At 34.4% G+C, this 17,666-nt stretch overlaps 1 protein-coding gene across 19 annotated transcripts in view; it reads right to left on the bottom strand.

Annotated features, from left to right (window-relative positions):
* The window catches only part of ZBTB20 (zinc finger and BTB domain containing 20), a 553,524-nt gene that overhangs the window by 221,857 nt on the left and 314,001 nt on the right, over positions 1–17,666 (bottom strand). For 15 of the 19 annotated variants that reach the window (XM_039327284.1, XM_039327286.1, XM_039327278.1 and 12 more), the window contains one exon: positions 8,498–8,588. The exons of 3 other annotated variants lie outside the window; for them this stretch is intronic. The gene's annotated coding sequence lies outside the window, so the exon portion shown is untranslated. Of the gene's footprint in view, positions 1–8,497; positions 8,589–10,321; positions 13,455–17,666 lie in introns of those variants that run through there. One more of the 19 variants, XM_039327294.1, reaches the window with a different exon arrangement.

Consider the following 17,666-nt stretch of genomic DNA (forward strand, 5'->3'; position numbering starts at 1 on the left):
CTATATCAAGTTGGAGGATATGGTCTACTTTACCAAATGCCTTACTAAAATGTAAATACGCAGTATCCAAAGCTTTCTTGTAGAGACTAGAGAAGATAATCTTGACAGAAATGTGCAAGAACGATTGTCTAAGCCAAAAGGGATGAAACATCTTTTTTTTAAAGTACATAGCAATGAGGTAACAGTTGGATGTAGCTCAGGTAGATATTTCCCTAATTCGCTAGAACCTAAGAAAGCGGAAGAGGAACACTGCAATCAGACTTGAAAGATTCTGCTATTAGAGACAATTTCAATAAAAGTAGTTTTGGCTTTCTGGTGGAGTTGATTTTCTGGTCTGGTTTATCTAGCAGGACTGATAATTCCTTGGTTCACTAATATTCACACTGTCAGAGAAAGCAGTAAAATATGTCTGATGCAATTTGTTTTTAACTAATCCATGCTGGCTTCTGGTAATCACCCTGTTAGTTTCTATGTGCTTGCAACCCTACTGTTTGATTATCTTTGCTAGAGTTTTCCCAGGTATTGACCTCCAAATAATTGATGTGTAGTCTTCCACCTTTTTAAAATATTGGAATAACATTGGCTGTTCTCTTTGTCCAGCTTTGTCCAAACTGTAAGTGAGAAAGAAAAAGGCTATGGCATGTTACAGCTCTCAGAGGTCATGTGTAGCACTATGTATGTCCCATTGCACCCCTGAACAAAAAGACAGAACCTACATGTGACAAATTTATCAGATAATTTTTTAAAATGTTTCACATTTAAAATGTTCACAATACAGACATGCACACACATATAAACTTAAGGGATCCTTAGTGGATATATGAGAAAAATATATTTTGCTTCCTTTGCTACGTTGTTGTCTTCCTTTTCTCTTTCCCTATCTAATTGCTTTAAATCATAATTGCTTTATTACATTATGTGTTTTTAATGAAACCCAAGAAATGATCTATTCCTTGATCATTTATAAAATATTTCTGTCTTATAATGTTCAAAGATCAACTACCATTTTTTTCCAAAATGTGAAGCTCTATCTCTGCAAATGTCCATTACAATCCTTGCTCATTCTAATTTTATTATTATAGCCATAATTTTGATCATAGTCATAAAGTCAATTAGTTTCAATCAACTACTTCTGCACACACAGTTCAGCCTACTCTGGAATAGAAAACATCAGTGCAAGAAAAAAGAAAATGTGCTTATGTAGCTTTGAATGCTAGGTAGGCTTAAAACAGTATATCAGGTCTTGAATATAATCTTATAATCAGTTTCTCTGCTAGCATTTGCTAAATGACACAATGATCAGGACATAAATCTAGACTGTGGTCATATTTCTTATTAGGGCAACCTAAAAATGTAGCCACAGAAAAACTTTTTTTTATTTTGTTCATATGCATAAAAGTCAAAAATTCACTCTTATATTTTCCCATGCAATATTTCTTTGGCATTATATTTTCTAGAAAGAGATTCAATTGAAGCTGGAAATTACTTCTTGTATCTTCTTGTTAGCAAGTACAGTATATTGAAACCAGTCACCTTATGGCATTCATACTTCAAAATAAAAAAAAATGTTTATATTATTTATAATTCTATTAGAATCCATAGGAAATAGTCTGACAACCGTGCCCTGACCAATTATTATATTTTCAGCTTAAAAGTTTTCCTTTTGCATGGAATGAATATGCATATGGTGTTTATAAACTGTCTTTTAACATTTAGATATTTTATTCATTTTTCCACATGGTACAAGTAGACACATATCACTGTTGAAAAGATAACAGTCAAATGACATAGCTCTATAGCTAAGGAACTCAAACTACTTCAGATTTCACTGGTGGCATGGTAAGCAGCTAAGAGTATATCAGAATATACATATCTGCTTTTCATAAAACAAGAGAAAAAACAGTTTTGTCATCAATATACAAGTATAGTTTATAAACATTAATTATTGAATTAACTGATGCTTTTGCCAAAGTAGTAATTTTTCCAGTATTATTTTAGTCCTTGACTTTGTCTGCGCTTTCTCATTGCCTAAAATCCTGTAACATGTTAGTATGCGTAAAAGAGAAACTTTTCTTGAAAAAAACCCTGTCAATTGTTCAGCCTGTCCTAATTTAAGACAGCATTTTAGCAGATTAAGTAGTCTGATCTTAAGAACATTACTGTAATTGAAATTCTTTTGATAAAAATATCCTTTTCTCTTTTAAAGGTTGAATTACTGCTTGTCACTAGCTAAACAGTATACTCTTCAAACTTTACATTAGTCACAGAAAAACTCAACAAGAGTAATAGCAGAGAACACATATAAGTTAACTTATAAGTGTTAGCTAAGGCAATTTGCTGTCATGCAACTATACTTGATTCCCTCTGAAAGAGATGCAGTCATCTTACAAATGCTGTTCCAATCCTTTTCTAAACTTTTAAATACTTTGGGATTTTTTGCAACGAGAAATGTTGGAACTTTTGTGCATGTTTCATGTTAGATTTACTGCAAATTTATGCTGATAATCAGCATAATTGTTTCTTGTCTATTTATATAATTTCTGTGAATCTAGACCAATGTTTCTAAAACTTGGCAATTTCAAGATTGTGTGCATTTCAAGTTCAGGAATTCCACAGCTAGCCAGTAGATTCTCTCATCTATAGTTCTGAATTAGCAAAAAAATCTTATTATCTCCTCCACAATAATGAAATAAAATAATTGCTAACTTTATCTCACTTCTGTAGGATTGAAGGAAGGGAAAAAAATATTCAGAGAGGCTGAGAAGTAAATCAGTATTAAAACATGGAAATGAATAGCCATGGATCGAACAGCTTCATAATAATACAGCAATAAATGTATTCAGTAAGGTTTCTAGGTAAGTAGCTCTGACAGAGGCAGCATTTTGCTGAATCGGCATTCAAGAGTCATTCTAACATAATATATTTGAATGTGTGAATGACTGCAGAAATGAATGAAAGTAGTAAACATGGATACCAAATCTGGATATTCCATAAGGAAGACTAATAGAGGAAAATAAGAAAAGTGTTGGAAAATGCTGTATTTGCTTTGGTTTTAGACACAAATGAGATAAAGTACATGTTGAGGCCATCATGAGAAATGTTTTCCATAATAAAGACACCTTCTGAGTTGTAAAGGTATACTAATCATGCTGCTATCCTGGAACATTTCAAAAGAAAACTGCTTTCTTTTATACAGAAAACAACATGAGACAAAAGATACATAGGTAACCCTCCTGTTTAGCAGCCATTCAGACTTATGATGGCACTGAAAAAGTAGTTTAAGTAGTGGTCCTCAAATGTAAGCTCCCTACAGTCACATGACTGCAATTTAGGCGCTTTGCAACTGACATGCATTTAAGACAGTTGCCATGTCCCATGGTCCTGTGATCACCATTTGCAAGCTTCAGAGCCAGTTTCTAACAATCAAAGTCAATGGAGAAGCCGGCAGTAAGTTGCAAGCTATGATTATGTGGACTGCATGTGATTGCAATGGAACTGACATCTTAATTCTGGTCACATGATGTTTTGCTAGTCTGAATTGTGGTTATTAAGTGAGGACTTAATGTACTGATTTACATAAGGGAAGGTTTCAGTCTCATAATCTTTGCCAGGATGTGGGGATTCTGCTGGGAGATTTAAAAAAAACATTTAAAGAAAGATTTGGAACAATTCATTGAGGTGGCGCAGCAGTTAGAGTGCAGTACTGCAGGCCACTTTAGCTGACTGTGTTCAGCAGGTCAGCGGTTCAAATCTCACCGGCTCAAGGTTGATTCAGCTTTCCATCCTTCCAGGGTAGGTAAAATGAGGACCCAGATTGTTGGGGGCAATGTAAATATATATATACATTGCTTACTGGTGTACACCGCTTAGAGAGTGCTTGCACTTAAAGCGGTATATAAGTCTTATAAATAAATAAATAAATAAATAAATAAATAATGGCTGCAAATAATTATGAATCAAGGCTTAACCCAATTTATGGTGTGATATTTTAGAACCATAAGAAAGGCTGAGCGCCAAAGAATTGAGGCCTTTGAACTATGGTGCTGGAGAAGACTCCTGCGAGTCCCTTGGACTGCAAGGCGTTCAAACCAGTCAGTCCTAGAGGAGATCAACCCCGACTGCTCTTTAGAAGGCCAGATCCTGAAGTTGAAACTCAAATACTTTGGCCACCTAGCGAGAAGGAAGGACTCACTGGAGAAGGGCCTAATGCTGAGAAAGATTGAGGGCAATAGAAGAAAGGGACGACAGAGAATGAGATGGCTGGATGGAGTCACTGAAGCAGTAGGTGTGAACTTAAATGGACTCCAGAAGATGGTAGAGGACAGGAAGACCTGGAGGAACGTTGTCCATGGGGTCGCGATGGGTCGGACACGACTTCGCAATTAACAACAACAAGAAGAAGTTTATAACCAGTCAGTACATTTGAATCAAGTTATAACCAGTCAAAACTGGTTAATTTTTGTAATAAGGTATAGTAAGTTGTCAGCAGCTTCTTTCTCATTTTGGTGCCATTCTCTCTCTTTCTCCCCCCCCCCTTGCCTAAACAATGGATGGCAGTGGTTTATAATACTACTTATTTAATCAAAAGACAGCAGTATCTATAACTGAAAAAAACAACAATAGAGAAACAGAGAGAGGGAAGTTATAATGTCAAAAGATTTCCTGGTGAGGAACATTTATCTTCCTTTGTCCATTTTGGATTTTGCTGGCTTAAACGGATACTTGCCATGGTTTAGAAAGCACACCATTTTATTTTAAAGTTATTTATTAAAAAAGAAAAAAGAAAACTTTTGGCAACCTTAAGAAAAAAGAAAATTCTTGCCAGACATGATTTTTTTTTATGTGCTTAAAACCTCTATTTAAAATAACCACTTGAGCTGAGCTTTATGCTCACAGTTTACTACTTCAATAGAACACCTAAAAGAAATTATAACCTTCTGATATACAGCGGGGTATCTTTTCTTTACCATGTAATATGCACAGGCAGGAGAAATTGCGCTATGCATGGCAGTTTGCTAAGGCAAAATTTATTGTAAGACTGTTTCTTTGAATATGTGATTAAGCCTTCTTGTTTTCTGCATAACACATCTAATGATGCAGGATGTGCATGATACCCATGTTTTAGTGAACTCAGAGACATGTACCCTGACGTATACTATGACATTCAATGCCTTAAGGCCTCAGTAATGTAATTCCCCTGTAATCTGCACTGACATTATTTTGCCAGCAGCATAACCCCATGCTAGCTCAGGAACTTAGCACACATAATAGTAAATCCTAGAACATGCAGAGAGGAAAAATAAAACTAAATAATATGCCTATGGGGGTGTTGTATTAGATGCCTTTATTATTCTATTTGATAGCACTGGTTATTAAAGCATCTGAGGATCTTCTGAACATGATGAAAACTCAGAGGAGTTTTGGAAGCAGCTTATGAGAAAGAAGAGTTTGCTTTCAAAAATAATAGCAGAAAAAGTTATAAAATCTGACATAACAACAGAACTGCAAACAAAAAGAGCAAAATGTTTCTAACTACATATATCTACCCTAGGTGATATAATATGTAAGTAGGTTACAACTTACATATATGAACACCAGAGGAAAGTCAGCTGTTTAAACAATATAGATATACTCTTTATGTAAAAAATAGAGATGATAGTTTTATTATACAGTTTAATCAGTACAATTAAATCAAATCAAGTATAGAATAAAAATGTTTTTCATTCTCACCCATATTTCTGGCAGTATAGTTTTAAAAACTGAGGAAATTTTACGTCTCCTTCCTCCAAATTTTGACTGTTGTGGGATAAAACCACAGACTAGCTACCTAATTATCAATCTGATTATTCTAACATATAAGAAACTTTATAGTTGTATAACATGTAATAATGATATTCATTAACATATAAATGGCAATGATGATAATGTTGCAATGGAGTTGAGATAGATGGTTTGATTCTCATGTATAGCATCATAATATTGTGAGTTGAGTATTGATGCTCTACATAAAGTGCTATTACAGTAAGCATGATGGCAGTTAGCCAACCAACAGCTGCCACTTATAATTAAAAAAGTGCATTTTTCCCTCCCACCAGAACAAATTAAATCTCTTTGACCCCTCCTAAAAATTGGCAGAACGCTTTTCCCTGATTTGCCCCTGAAATGGAGATATGAACTGGGAAAAGACATTTTGCAATAGTTGTAACAGTGAAATCTAAAAAGTTTATATACTCCATCATGAAGACCATAAGAAAAAGCTTAGCTGTATATTTATGGAAAATTAGGTTGTGAAACAGATGGGAATTTATTTAGTAATGATGCCAGGCCATGGCAAATCAAGTCTTTGCTGGTAAAGAAAAGACTGGGTTTCAGCTGGCTGATGCAACTTACTAGGAAAAAAAAAAAAAACAAATAAAACCTTTAAATGAGAATTACAGACAAGCTCTTAGAAACTGTGGGTCATTGACCAAAAGGTTACATAGAATTAGACGCAGAACTAGAAAAGATACTGGTTGTGAAATCATCTAGTTCTTTCTGAACCTAAAACTCAGAAAGCAGAATACAGCCTGCTTTCTATGAGAGTTGGCTATGCAGTTGTTTCTTAAGTACAATGAAAGATATGTCTATATGGTGATTATATTCCTGAAATCATGTAGATACAAGATTTTTAAAAAATCAAAAAGATTCTTTTGATTTTCAAAATCAAACTTAGGAATTTCCAAAACAAATATTCAAAAAAGACAAAATTGTTCAGAACATACTATTTTTTTTTCTCATGCAAGAGCCTCAATGACCAACCCTCTGGACTGATCTAACTAGATTTGAATAGACAATCTTTTAGGTACATTGCAACTCTGACAGCAGGAAACAATTGTAATTCTAATGAGATTTTGCTACATACATTATATGTATGTAGAATAATTACACAGTCTGGGTAATTACACACACTGTATATACATAGATATTTCTTAGGGATTTTCTGCAAGTACAAGGTCTGCTTTTTTCAGAGCAACTGAATGTCGATCCACTACTTGCAATAGGAATTAACTGAGCTGCTTATGGCCCAAGCCTTCTAGCCTGGTGTCTTAATCACTAAACCAACTACCAGTAGCTCCCAAATATAATCTATAATACTAGTGTTATATGATCACATGAACATTTTCTATGGAAAAATATTTTTAATAATGTTTCAACATTTCATCAATGCATTCTCAAGCATGCCGTTTTAATACATAATAGGCCTTCAAGCAGCCCAAACTGAAACCTTTTCAACTTTGTTTCCTATTTAAATGGAGTTTTTGAACCAAGATTTTTCAAACAAATACATGTTCTAGTATTGAATTCTGAATTATTCCAATTTTTAAATATTATAGATTTTTTTTAAAAAATGCTATTCTGTTTTTAAATAATGAGCTATTTTTATTATTAAGTAAAGGTAATATAGGATATTTTCTGCATATTCTAAACATATAAATGCACTATATAAATTTAGCTTTTAATATCAGAGATGTAATAATTAATTGTTGAGTATATCTGTTTTAATGAAATAATTCAATTTTTTCCCATTTCATGGCTATTTTTAAATAGTAAAAACTCTATGTGTTTGTCAGCATATGCATGCACACACACATACATAATTGCACATGGATGCACAAATACACAGAACTTCCAGGGGCTGCAAACATGAAGAAAGGGGGGAGTGTAAAGAATTACATAAGTCTCTTCTTGCTGGGAGTTTTCCTGCTCAGTGCCCCCTCTTCCAGCTGCTTTTCTTCATGAAGAGGAAAACACATAGTAGCTATTAAGCCTATATAGTGGATTATTTAGAATAACACATGTGAATCATTTATATCATCTCATTAGGATAAAGAACAGAAGGGATAAGTTTTGAAAAAAAAAATTGAAATCCTCCTGTACAGACCAGTGGAAGTCTAATTTATAAATGGTTTCCCACCACTCCGCCCCTCTCTCTATTCCCAGAGAGATTGCTTTCATGGAAGTATTTTCTTTTATCATGCATTCACTGGAGAGTTTCTTTTATGCTTGGCTGGACAATCAGGTATTCAGAACATAATGTAAATGCTGAGAAACACAGGCATGAAAAGTTGCCAGACAAAGAGTCTAAGTGAAGGATTAATATTTTCTCTTTTTTTCCAACTCCTTGTAGCAGTACACTCTTGTCTCTTTACAAACACCTTGTTAGCTACTGCCAAGGCTGACACCCACTGGTGACAGCAGGAAAGCCCACCAAGGCAAGCTAAAGTTAACCTAAACAGTATTGATTGTTCTGTCGCTAGCAATGAATATAAGGCAAAGTTTCTCAGCTCTGTGAAAGCTGTTAAAATGTTCAGCCTCTAGTGTGATATGAAAAACCGAGAGAGAGAGAGAGAGAGAGAGAGAGAGAGAGAGAGAGAGAGAGAGAGAGCGAGAGAGAGAGATAATTTTTTTTTCACCACTAACGCATCCACACACTAACTTCTAAATCCACAGCACTCACCACAATGATTGTAGTTCCTGTTCCAAGTGATGACGAAGGAACCTTTCTGCCTCCGGAGAGTGACAAAGCTTGGCTGTGATGCCTGCCTTAGCTTTTTGAGTTCACAAGGATCCACAGGGAGTGCCGAGGCAAACAAAAAACAAAACAAAACAAAAAAAAAAACACTTTAGGGAGGAAAGAGGTGGGAAGGAAAATCACTGGAGCCTCCTAACGATCAAACTTTTACTAACTAAAAGGAAATGTCTTGTAAATAAACAGAAAGAAAAACAAAACAAAAAATCCATCCCATCCTGCCATAAGAATGTAAATTATTGCCTCTTCATGGAGCATTTTACAGAACAGCAGAGAAACAGCCATGAGAGAGAGAGAGAGAGAGCAGCACTATAAAAAGAAAAAAAATGTTCAGAAATTCATGCAGTTTTCAAGAAGAAAAGCAAACAGCTCAAATTCAGCATAATCACTGCCTACTAAATTAAATTTCTTTAGCACTAATAATCACCTAAATGTTATATTTGAGGTTTACTAGGGATAGTATTCTAAGCTTTAAGCAGCTATGAATTTAAAGTCTAAAGGACATACTTAATCTAAAGACTGCAATATAATGATCTCTGTACAGACAATCTAGATAAACTCTTAGCTCTACTTTTGCACAGAGATACTGAACAGATCGGCACAAATTTTAAAGTACCAATTTTTCTAGATATATCCAGAGGAGGCTTCTTCCTAATTGTTTTAAAAGGGTCACTCTACATTTCAAATTATGCAAAGAAGGCATAGAATAAGTGACAAAAGATATAGAGAATACAGGGCTAGATACATTCGCAAACTAGGATAATGGAAGTCAGGATCCTCTCTGCAGGATTCCTACTGAGAGAGCTTGTAATCACAAGGAATATTTAACTGCACTTACAAGTTTGATTTTCATAGACAGCAAGCAGATATAACAGGATGACAGACCATAAGAACTCATGTAATCCCATAGTTTCCATAGCTGTTGGCCCTATCCTGGCTATTTAATTTTTCAGTCAGCCTGGCAGCCAAATACTGATCTAATTCTAAGCCATGGCAGAATTGCTGACCCCTCTGTTATCCATCAACAAAAGACATACTATGCTTGTCCCAAAGAAAAAAACATTGATTTTGACATGCCAAATTGCATAAAAAACAAGGTACTTAGAAAATGCCTGAAAGCACCAAAGGAAGTACCACATTACATAGTTACAATAAACTCATTTCCATGTTAGCTGCTGCATAGGTGTCTCTGTCTGTCTGTACAGTCAAGAATTGTCTAAAAATCCCTACAGCAGAAACCAAAATTCTGGTTCAAATCAACTAAAGAAATGGTATTGATAGAGCACATTTGAGTAAAAAATGGTAGAAATTAAAAGAAAATGAAACAAGGTTTTAAGATTTCTGCAGAAACAGCATAAATAAATCAACTTCAAAAGTAAAAAAAATATGAACTGTGGTAATGGAAAATCTTACTGCAATAGATTCTGCCAGACTTATTAATTGTACACAAAAGCATATGGCTTCTATGTGCTGTACAATCCCAAATTTCTCAACAGCCCAAGCGGTTATTGTAATGTTCTTATTGGCATCAAGCTACTAAGCCAACCGTATGGAATAACTTGACCTGAACAAGTTCAGAGTAAACTTATTTACCCACACTTGATTATTTCTCCAACGAAAAGTACCAGCCTATTCATTCTATTTCTGAATTGCTATCATCAGACAATGTCAGTATTTTTTAACATAAAAATGTCTACAGAAAACACTAAAACTGTGTAGGCTAAGAGATGCAAAATGGACCCATATCTGTACCTTTGCCAATTCTGCCAGTTCGAATTCAACCTTCTTAAGTCTGGATTACTTCTTTTTTCCTGCTTCCTTCTTTTCCTTAGCTATTTACATTATTGATTGTAAATTCTGAGATATTTGGTGGAGAATAACATTGTGAACAATATATAGTTTTTATTACCAGCAACATCATCATGTTTTACCCTGATTAAAATGCCAGGTATTAAAGAACCAGTAATTGATTAAAAGATAGAGCATTAATCATATTCAGTAACTTTACAGAGGATAAGTACATTTAAAAATCAGATCTGCTCAAAATGAAAAATCACAGTTTGGCGAGATTTCTCCCTACATTTCATTATTTAGAATTACTTATGCTTCAAAAAAAGACTTTGAACATTTAAGATATTGCTTTTTCATCAAACTTTCATTTGACATCACTTTGTTAATGTTTTTTCCCCACTGATTATCTTGGAAAAGTTACCTATGATACAATAAATACATGGGTCAATGAACCCACATATGAATATATACTTAAGCATCAGATCATTAAGAACTAATTAACTGGGCCTATTCGTTTCATCCTGAAAGACCAACTCAAGGGTCCAGCAGTAACAGTAATTTTTACTGAATTAAATCTAAAATCTATAGAAAGATGCATATATATTACAAAAAAGCCTAACCCTGACATTTATATACATTAAAGAAAAATATTTTTGTGCTTATATTACTTATATTTCTTACATTTATATTCTGCTCTTCTTTCAGGAGCTCAAGACAAATTACATACCATTCCTTTTTCTATACGTTCCCCGCATAACAAGTTGGTTGGGCTGAAACAGGGTAATTAGCTCCAAGTCAGTGAATGAGCTTCCATAACCCGATGGTGCACTTGAACCTAAGCATTCCTACTTCTAGTCCAACACCTTCAACTCATGGCTTTTTATATAGCTCTTATAAATTATCACTATGCTAACAAGTACAAAATGTACTGTTTTCCCTTGTTTTATAATGCTTTAATATTTAACTTAATGTACTGATATTTATTTTTTGTTACTTGAAGGGATCAGTTATGTAGGGTGTGATTCCAAAGATATGCAGTGCATACTCAGATGGGTAGACTAAGATCAGTTAAAGGATCAGAAGTAGTCACTAAAAGATATTTTATTTTGTTGCTTTGGATAATGTTGATCTTTTCCAATCCTAAAATACTAGCGGCTGGCATTGTGACCTCCTCCACTATGAGTAACTGATTTAGGATGATTATGTCTTATAAATATATTACCTAGATTCACACATCAAACTAAGGCATTGTTTGCTTCCCTATGTTATGTTAAGTAAACTACAATTAGCTGAGAGTTCTATGCCAAAATCGAATAGGCTACAATCTGGCTTACTGAAATACGTGAACTGAGCCACTGAATGAGAAATATCCTTTGGAAGCAGTAATCAGCAGAAGTTTTTTCCAAGCGCATAGGAAAGCAGATGGGATTGTCAGGGAAACTGAAGGCAGGATCAGAAATGAATAGTGTCCTTGAGGAAAGTTAAAGAGCTTCCAAAATTGGCAAATAAAGGAGAAGCAGGGGGAGGGAGGATATGAGTAAAAAAAAAAAAAACATTGTAGGAATATGCAGGAATTGTAGGAAGAAGGAATTTCATCATGCTAGCTGCATAATACAAATAATGCCATTCTTTCTAGTATCATCTATGTTGCCGTGGGCATGGCTACAACTCACAATGCAATAAGAGACAAGAGGCCCATCATGCTCCTCCAGTGTTCTGAATTTCCCAGATGTGCTCTTCTTTAAAGTTTTAATTTGGCAATGCAGCTTCTAAGTTTGTCTCTTAACAGGTCACAAATAACTTGGGATGAAGAATCTCATATTTCATTGTGTCCTGGTGGTGCCACTAAATATTTCATCTATCTTTAAAACAGCAGGGTGTTGTAAAGGTCCATATTTTCCTTCTCTCTGACATTGTTTACAGGTTGATTCTGGGAATTTGTTCCTCAGCATTAGACCAGTTTGTTCAAATCTAATAAAGCAAAAGTAATCAAATAGCCACCTTCAATACTGCTTATTCTTATGATATGTCCTGAGAGATTCATTTTGGGAACTTTTTTAATGGATTGAGATCAATGCATGCACTTATAACCAAAAAAATAGTTCTTAACTATCAGAAATTATCTGATACATAATTTAGAGCTGAAACTGGAAACTTTCAATGACAAAGATATGCACTGAAAAAAGAAGAGTGAGGCAATGACATTGGCATTGATGCTGATGGCATGCAAGAAGATGGCAATCAGAATTTACATGTCAATGTTATGTATTTTTTTATTTTAAAAAGATGCAGTGGGGCATATTGCACTAGTTCACATAACTATTTTATTCATTGTTTGCAAACATCCCAGCAAGACTATTTTGCCCTTTACTCTGATCATCCTTTTGCAACTAATAGGTCAATGTCTGAATTATAATATAATGCATTCATCCCCAAAGTTTAAAATAGATTTATCATGCTACCTTAATCATTAACAGCACTTTCCCTTTCACACACTGATCAATAAATGAGTCTCCTTCCTTCATAAATAGGGGGCTATAAGAATGATACATGTTAACACAAAAAGACTGCCATACACTCTATACTTTTTCCATAAAATTCTACAGGCAGGATAACACTAAGTCACAATTTTTTTATATATATTATTGTGAAACTTGTTTTGGTAGACAGATGGTTCTAGTAAGCTCTAAGACAGGGGTGTCAAACTGCTGGCCTGGGAAACCACGCCCACCCATTACCAGCAAAGGAGAAAAAGTTCTGATATGTTGCGCAATGTCACGTGACGTTGAGAGTTTGACATGTCTGCTCTAAGATAAAAGATTAAAAAGGTAGTGGTCCATCAATATAAGAAGTCCATGTCTAAAATCAGCTATATTAGCCAATCCAGCCTCTGGACATGACAAAAATGTCCATGCATATATCTGTTATGGGGTTATATTTACATAAAGTGAATGTTATATTTAGGTCTGTTCTATCCACTACCATCAAATTTAACATATAATAATACAAAATATGAAAGTTTGCAAGCAAGTTTTTTCTTTTCTTTCATTATAACCTACTGAAACACAGTTAAATAAAAAGCTTATGCATATACATATTTGCTTAAATAGAATAAGATACTCAAAATACAAAACAAGTAGAAAAACATGTAAGTATTTTTAATTAGTAGCATTATTGTGATAATTTAGAATTTCAAACATTTGCATTCTTATTGAAACATGCCTCTTATTTTGATAATTTGTGCAACTTTCTGAATGGTTGAAACCATTCAAAATATGCCTAAATGCAACTTTATAAATCCTATTGCTATTATCTCAAAATCTGGAGTGAATCTGAGGGTTATTCACTAGCAGTGGATGCAGATCTACACTCAGCTAATAGATGAACTGCTTTGGAACCCTACGCATGCCAATTTGGCTTTCATGATGAAATCCAAAGATGATATTGTCATAAAAAATAATTAGAGGAAATATTACCTTTCTCTATTTAATTTAATGCAAGAAAAAAAAAAGAATATACTTCTTGGATTTCTTCCTTCAACTTCTAAGTCATTTATTCCCCTCTCCCCAATCACTCCTATTTTTGGAACAGTTGAAAATGACTTTTTATTCCACTGAGATTTTCTATTCAAAACCAACTTTTCTGCAGTGACCATCTATATTCTTACCCTGGCTATTCTTTTTATTCAGCAACAGGCCTTTTCAATTTGCCTTCCTAGGGTCTGCATTTGATTACAGTATTCACATTCTATTTAGATTCTTTTGTACTATGCCCTGTGGTACTAGTATGAAAGGTGTTATTTATAAAATGCAATTGTGTTGTATTGCAGTTTGGTTCAATGAGGACAAGTAATATAAAATACTTAATTTATTTAATAATTCCTTGGATTTATTAAATCACGATCTTTACAAGATTAGTGCTGGGAGGTAGGAGGAGGTTATTAACTAATAAACAGGCTTAAGACAACCCCCACTAGTCAACAAAATATATATTATTTAAACAATTTCACATGAAAGAGCCAAGATGTGCATCCAACTTAAAATCATTTCAATGTTTTTTTTTAAAAAATTTAACAATATATATTACAATTATATTTTGAATAAAATTAATAAGCTTGTTACCAGTGACAAATAAGTGATATAAATTGTTGCATGGATCCAATGGTATATGAAAAAAGCTACCGTTCTCCATTAGTTATACAGATCACATATATCTCTTTTTCTAGCTGCAGATTTACTGTAAAATAGCGATTGGCATGAATGCATGCCCTCTTATGAAAAATATAATGGATGAAACAAGACAACATATATTTTGTATAAAATATATAGTTAGCATTGAGGCCAGAAGAGGAAATATTGTTGATACCTACTTTGAAAGTGAGTATTAGACTGAAAAACTATCAGAATTGGGGTAAGAATGACTAACACTATAGAGAATTCTAAGGACCAAACTCTACAACCTCCTGCATTAATATAATTATCCATCCATAATCTATTATTCCCAGACTAACCTACACAATACAGAAAACCAAACATACATTCAATCTTTAATGGCCAATAAAATATGCCAATGTTCATGAGAACTCCACTACTCTACAAATGCTTGCCAAAATAAAATTTACCAAGTATATTATGAGCTGCTGTGCCAAAAGGAACTCACACATTAGACAATTTAAACTTTTTAAGAAAGATGCCAATTCAAATTAACTTGGTTTGAAAAGTGATTATCTACATAATTAAAGAATATACAACTCTATATTGGCCAAGGAGCATAGTCTTGTCAACATTATTTTTTCTCTCATGTTACCAAAGTTATTTCTTTTCTAACTTTTAATACACACAATTACTAAACTTAAATTCCTAAAGCAATATGACTGGAAAATGTTTAATAATCCCTAAAATACGGCCATATAGTTTTCTGTTTACATATTAGAAACAAAAATATCACCATTTCCTAAAGCTTTTCTTCCTGATAAAAAAATATTAATACTACACTTATTTTTAAGCTTAATTGAATTCTGATTTTCTGCAATATAGACCCACAGATTTTAGTATGTCCTCTACAACAGCAGGAAATGGATTTGCTGCCTCATCTGCAGAATAGCCCTTCAGGCTAAATATTATCTAGGAGGAAGTTCAAACTTTCCATTAAACACTTTTATCCATTTTTATAGCTATATCCTTTTTCTTGCTGGAAAAAGATGGAGGGGCAAGACTGCCCTATATATTTCAAAGCTAAAGTTTCAGGTCAAAGCTCCTTAAAATAATCATAACTATCAAAACTGGATTCTAATACCTGTTGTCACTTTAAGTGCTGATGTATTAAAATGAAATGTATGATTTTAAATAAATATATTTTAGCAAGGCTAAGATTTACAGAATGGAAATTATTTAAAAATGAAAAGGAATTAAAACGTAACTCTGAAGACCTGATACGTGGAACAGGGGAGAAAAGAAAGTAGAGCAAATCTTGTAAACGTCTCAGAGCTAATAAAAAAGCACATGGCCTATAGTATCCAACTTTAAAGTTCAGTGGAAGCTAAACTCAAATCTAACATGTAACAGTGGAGACAAAATAGGAGGAATAAAATCCTTCCACTGAAATTACTGATTGCAATTTTGAAATTACTGATTGCAATTTTGAGGAAGCATGAATGGCAGAGATTTAAATTTCCATCTTTACCTGGAACAAGACAAAATGTTCAATGTAGCCTACACAAATGAACAGCCGATTAAACTGTATATATGCATTAGGCTTAAGGTGTAACACCTCTCTATCTTGAGTTGTAATAGCAGAATATGAAAGTTATAGAGGAATGACTCTTGCCCAGCAATATAGAATATGAAGGAACAAAATAGCCATATCAAATGAAGTTTTCTTTCTCCCAACATGCATGCATGCATGCATATCAAAATAGTTCAAGCAAACATCCTGCCCAGTCCATTAAGCATTACCCTTTTCAAATTGTCAAGATTCCCAGATAGTCATCTGCTTCAACCAAATAGAGTGAACCTTTCATACATAATTAAGAGCTCTCAAACCTTATTATTCTCAGGCAAAACATCTTCAACCAACTGCTTCAACCTTGGTTGAATCTAACAATCACTTATTGATTGCCAACACAACTATGCCTTCCAATCAACAAATACAGAAAGAGAAAGAAACTTTTTCTCCTGACCAGCAAGCACTGACTATTAATACGATCATGCTGTAATTGTCATCTATACATGCTTCATAACTGAACTGTCTTTATTGCAATTGATTCAAGCAGATATCTTGTTCCTGGTTTAACAAAAGCAAAGACATGTTCAGGTTATGCTTGACTCCTAAAATAATATGGGTCTATCCATTAAATATTCTTGGTGTTACTACAGAAGCAATTTGTCATTTTCTTTTTCTAGGGTGGTTTTTTTTGGGACTATAAATAGCATTTGGTTAATGACAACCATTGGGACTGGAATTTTCATTGCTAATGAAAGGGGAAGAAAGCTATGGCAAATTTAGACAGCATACTAAAAAGCAGAGACATCACCCTGCCAATAAAAGTGTGTATAGTCTAGGCCATGGTTTTTCCAGTTGCAATGTATGGATGTGAAAGTTGGACCATAAGAAAGGCTGAGCGACAAAGAATTGAGGCCTTTGAACTATGGTGCTGGAGAAGACTACTGCGAGTACCTTGGACTGCAAGGCGTCAAACGGTCAGTCCTAGAAGAGATCAACCCCACTGCTTTTTAGAAGGCCAGATCCTGAAGTTGAAACTCAAATACTTTGGCCACCTAATGAGAAGGAAGGAATCACTGGAGAAGGGCCTAATGCTGGGAAAGATTGAGGGCAATAGAAGAAAGGGACAACAGAGAATGAGTGGCTGGATGGAGTCACTGAAGGCGTGAACTTAAATGGACTCCAGAAGATGGTAGAGGATAGGAAGACCTGGAGGAACGTTGTCCATGGGGTCACGATGGGTCGGACATGACTTTGCAATTAACAACAACAAAGTGATGCAGTGGTAAAGTATGATGTCACTTAGTGATGGCAGTTCTGGTTGCCATTGTTAAGTGACTCCCATGATGTCATTAAGACATCACATGGCCACCATTTACCATCCCTGTGTCGGCTTCACCATTGACTCTGCTTGTTCGAACTAGCAATGAAGGTCTGGTAATGACCTGATTGCAGAATGCTACAATGTAATTGCAAACTGACTGCCAATAACACAATAACATGACATAGGTGAAACTGACATGGCTAGAAGCTCAAGGACTGGTTAAAAGTCTTCTTGTTCAGCACTGTAAGTTCTAACATTAAG

Source organism: Crotalus tigris, unplaced genomic scaffold (genome assembly GCF_016545835.1).
Source record: "Crotalus tigris isolate CLP2741 ecotype Arizona unplaced genomic scaffold, ASM1654583v1 scf7180000024359.8030256, whole genome shotgun sequence".
NCBI lineage: Eukaryota > Metazoa > Chordata > Lepidosauria > Squamata > Viperidae > Crotalus > Crotalus tigris.